The following is a 5,274-nucleotide window of genomic DNA, read 5'->3' as shown; positions in this document are numbered from 1 at the left end:
CTCCTGTCTGTCCTCTCCTGTCTGTCCTCTCCTGTCTGTCCTCTCCTGTCTGTCCTCTCCTGTCCTGTCCTCTCCTGTCCTGTCCTGTCCTGTTTGTCCTCTCCTGTCCTGTTTGTCCTCTCCTGTCTGTCCTCTCCTGTCTGTCCTCTCCTGTCTGTCCTCTCCTGTCTGTCCTCTCCTGTCTGTCCTCTCCTGTCTGTCCTCTCCTGTCCTGTCCTCTCCTGTCTGTCCTCTCCTGTCCTGTCTGTCCTCTCCTGTCTGTCCTCTCCTGTCCTGTCTGTCCTCTCCTGTCTGTCCTCTCCTGTCTGTCCTCTCCTGTCCTGTTTGTCCTCTCCTGTCTGTCCTCTCCTGTCCTGTTTGTCCTCTCCTGTCTGTCCTCTCCTGTCCTGTCCTCTCCTCTCCTGTCCTGTCCTGTCCTCTCCTCTCCTGTCCTCTCCTGTCCTGCATGATTCTCTCTCTCTCTCTACTTTTTATTCCTTCAGTTGTGGTTCTTATTTAACCTTAAAAAACTAACTCATACCATTTTTATTTCCTCATTTAACCCCACATATTTAAGTACCTGTGAACTTTTACCTTCTTTTTCTTTTTTTTTGGTTTATAGGTTTTAGCCTGTGTGTGTGTGTGTGAGTGTGAGAGACAAAGAGAGTGTGTAGTGTGTGTGTGTGTGTGTGCGTGCGTGTGTGTGTGTGTGTGCGTGCACGCGCACACCGCAAATCATGACTGTGAGATTCCAGCAGCCGTCAGTGAACACATCAACTTAACGCAAAGCCAAACCACCGGACAAGTCCCTAAACCCAACACCAGGGGGCGACATTCAGGGCTGTGTGTGTGTGTGTGTGTGTGTGTGTGTGTGTCTCGGAGTGGAACTTTCATATAGCCTGGTTAATAAACCAGACTAATATCGCACAGACCGCGGGATATTAGTCTGGGGAGGCTCAGCTTGGATTTCATTTCCAGGGGGGGCGGGTTGAAACATTTTCTCTTTGACGCAATTGGTCAGAGCTACTGTCAGTCAAAGGTCTTGAGCATTGAAAGTCACTGTACCAAAGCCCGCCCATATTGCATACCGTGTCCCGATTGGCTGCCCCAGTTCTCTGGTGTAGGAAATGGGCGTACACAATTGAGCCTCTCCAGACCGTAATCCGCCGGCAGGCAATTTCTGTTTTGCCAACGGCTGATTCGGTCTGGTTTATTAACCAGGCTAACTTTCATACACCCCCCACACACACACACACACACCGCCCTGCTCCAAGAAGTAGTACCACCACCCCCACCCCACCCCCCCAAAAAAACCCCGGAAAAACCTGTGGCCTACAATTCAGAGCCTTTTGCTAGTCTGGAGATATTAATTAATTCATGTTTTTTTGCTTACGTTGTTTGTTTTTTTAGTTTTTTTTTAGGGGCAGTTGTAATAATTCTAGACGGGTTTCTGTTGCAAATAGGAGGCGTTTATAGTTATACTTTACTGCAGTCCATTCTAAAAACGTCTTAATTTCAAGGACCCCCTCCCCCCGAATTTGCCATGCATTAGGTTCCCAAACCTTTTCGCTCGAGACCCCAACAGAGAAATTAGAGAAGACATTTTCTCCGGGACCCTTAATTAGTGAAATTGTAGATCGGCCATTTACACAACTTCTTAAACATAAGTTTGTTTTTCCCCCCAATTGATGGAATTTCTTTCGTTTTTCTTTCATTTCCTCATGAATTTACTGAAAAATGTTGCTTTGTTTTTGGGGGGGGGGAATGTTTTTTGAAGATGTTTCGGAAATAATAATTAAAAACTAAATGTATTGAAACCAAAAAAAAGGAATACATTGAAAAATGGGTCCCTGTTTTTGGGGAACCAGTGCATTATTAGGCCATGGGAGAAAGCCTGGGGTGGGGTCCTAGCTAATCAATACATACAGACCTGTAAGGGTCCATAGTACATATCCATTTGGTTCCTATAATCAATACATTAGCTAGGTGACCTCACACACATTATTCGTTGTTGTCGGGAGGAAACCTCATAACTCAATTTTTGAGGTTTTTTAGATTTTTCTTTTGGCATAGATCAGCGCTGTCGAACACCCTTTACTGTCTGTGTGTTGTATCGAAAATGTTGAACCGATGGAAAGTAGTGAAAAGTGCTTTGGAGCAAAACCTCTCAACTCCATTGGACCCTCAAAATGTCTGCTAGAGCAACTAACTCCACCACCTCTCCTCCCTCTCATGTCTCAATTAAGTTACAACATCCAACTTTGATGAGGCTGTATTGCTTTGTTTTGAAAAAAAAAAAAAATATATAAGGTTTTCTTAATTTCCTGAAAAATGTATATTTTTAATTTCCTGAAAAATGAACCTTTTGGAGTCGAGGTTTCCTCGCGTATACAGCAGAGATATGCTATACGTTATTATTATTATTATTATCTGGAGCGAGTCGTTTCTCTTATTCACATGTTTTATACAGGTATCTTTAAAACAATACAGTAAAGCGCAATACAAGGAACGCAGTACAGAAAACACAAAACTAAAAACGCTATATATCTGCCCACCGTACTGTACCTGCCCCCGAGGGGAGAACAATAGACTTGTAGGCAAAAATAAAATAAAAACATAACAAATAAAAACTATTTAAAAAAAAGGTTTTGACTTGAGACTTTGAGACTGTTGCCGCTGACGCACAGCATAGCTCGCAGACTCTTAATCGCGCACGGCTGGTTTAGAGTGAGTCTTAACCCATTCTGACCTGAGATCAGATTCATACGAGGTTTCCACTGGGACACACACTGGTCTGATTAAACCCATTCTGACCTGAGATCAGATTCTAAAAGATGTCAGTCGCTCTTCGATTTTTCAAAAAATAGCAGACCTACAAGCTCGTATCGCGCCACTCGGTGGCGCGATATGAGCTTGTAGATCTGCTATTTTTCAATAGCTAAAGCATAACATGATGCCAACACCAAAATGGGTGCCCGGTCAGAATGGGTAACGAACTGTGTGGTATTTTTTCCTTTTTCGTATTTTCTTTTCTTTTTGCCCGCCGAACGCGTGCGCGCACACACACACACACACACACACACCTTGGTGAACGAGAAACCCGTCTAGCGTGCACGCGTGTGTATGTGTGTGTGTGTGTGTGTGTGGAGGGGAGGGGAGGGGGGGGGGGGGTGTTTACGCTTACGTCACATGACGTGTTTAGACGTGTTTTAGAGACTTTACTTGAACGAGATGTGAGATGATGTTATTAAAATACTATAGATATGATATGATACTGTAAAAGCAGACCTAGAACTGTCTTTTTCTCTCTTGCCGTGTCTCTGCCCCCCCCCCCCCCTGCCTCTCTCTCCACTTATGTATTATTATGATTATGATTATGATTATTTTCCCCTGTGTTTTAATGCTTTGTGTCTATGATGATACTATGATGGACTGGCTCATCTCACTATGGCTGTACATGTGCCTTTTAATAAACATTATGATGGAAACTGCAACTGCTGCCCTGGTCCTGTTTAACTGCTGCCCTGGTCCTGTTTAAGTGTGTTTAACTGCTGCCCTGGTCCTGTTTAAGTGTGTTTAACTGCTGCCCTGGTCCTGTTTAAGTGTTTAACTGCTGCCCTGGTCCTGTTTAAGTGTTTAAGTGCTGCCCTGGTCCTGTTTAAGTGTTTAAGTGCTGCCCTGGTCCTGTTTAAGTGTTTAAGTGCTGCCCTGGTCCTGTTTAAGTGTTTAACTGCTGCCCTGGTCCTGTTTAAGTGTTTAAGTGCTGCCCTGGTCCTGTTTAAGTGTTTAACTGCTGCCCTGGTCCTGTTTAAGTGTTTAAGTGCTGCCCTGGTCCTGTTTAAGTGTTTAACTGCTGCCCTGGTCCTGTTTAAGTGTGTTTAACTGCTGCCCTGGTCCTGTTTAAGTGTTCAACTGCTGTCCTGGTCCTGTTTAACTGTTTAACTGCTGCCCTGGTCCTGTTTAACTGTTTAACTGCTGCCCTGGTCCTGTTTAACTGCTGCCCTGGTCCTGTTTAAGTGTGTTTAAGTGCTGCCCTGGTCCTGTTTAAGTGTTTAACTGCTGCCCTGGTCCTGTTTAAGTGTGTTTAACTGCTGCCCTGGTCCTGTTTAAGTGTGTTTAACTGCTGCCCTGGTCCTGTTTAAGTGTTTAACTGCTGCCCTGGTCCTGTTTAACTGCTGCCCTGGTCCTGTTTAAGTGTTTAACTGCTGCCCTGGTCCTGTTTAACTGTTTAACTGCTGCCCTGGTCCTGTTTAACTGTTTAACTGCTGCCCTGGTCCTGTTTAACTGTTTAACTGCTGCCCTGGTCCTGTTTAACTGCTGCCCTGGTCCTGTTTAAGTGTGTTTAACTGCTGCCCTGGTCCTGTTTAAGTGTGTTTAACTGCTGCCCTGGTCCTGTTTAAGTGTGTCACAGCAGCCACAGTATCTGCCCTGGTCCTGTTTAAGTGTGTCACAGCAGCCACAGTATCTGCCCTGGTCCTGTTTAAGTGTGTCACAGCAGCCAAAGTATCTGCCCTGGTCCTGTTTAAGTGTGTCACAGCAGCCACAGTATCTGCCCTGGTCCTGTTTAAGTGTGTCACAGCAGCCACAGTATCTGCCCTGGTCCTGTTTAAGTGTGTCACAGCAGCCACAGTATCTGCCCTGGTCCTGTTTAAGTGTGTCACAGCAGCCACAGTATCTGCCCTGGTCCTGTTTAAGTGTGTCACAGCAGCCAAAGTATCATGCCATTTTGTCAACAAAGAATATATATATATATTATTAGTTTTTTGACGGGCCTTGATGTCGTCTTAAAGGACAACTTTAGTTTTTTTCAACCATGGTTCATGTTTTAGGTTGTTATTAGAGAAAGTAAAAGATGAGTGTTCATTTATTTTCATTTGCTGCTTTCTTTCGTTTTAGGGATTTTAGCTGTTTTTGACAGGGGGGCGGGGCCATTCGATTTTTATTTATTTATTTATTATTTACTATAGCCCTAATAAACCCCAGGAAATTACATCTGGCCACAAATAAATCACAGGATCTACTGAATGCGAAGGTAGCCTACTGGGGGGAAGCCACACTGTGTCATAGGCTCAATGTCAGTTTGACACATTCAGTAGATCTCGTGATGTTTTGTGGCCAGATGAAATTTCCTCACTGTATACTTAAAATTATTTTATTAGAGAGAAAGAAAGAACATGTCAGTGCTCAGATCCTTCATTCATCAACAGATCTTATTTGACCTCAAGAAAACATGAACAGAACAGCTTGTGGGTTAACCCATTCTGACCTGAGATCAGATTCATACGAGGTTTCCAC

This window comes from Protomyctophum parallelum (genome assembly GCF_964188405.1).
Source record: "Protomyctophum parallelum genome assembly, chromosome: 1".
NCBI lineage: Eukaryota > Metazoa > Chordata > Actinopteri > Myctophiformes > Myctophidae > Protomyctophum > Protomyctophum parallelum.
The sequence above is the reverse complement of the archived record's forward strand: the minus strand, read 5'-3'. Positions refer to the sequence as shown.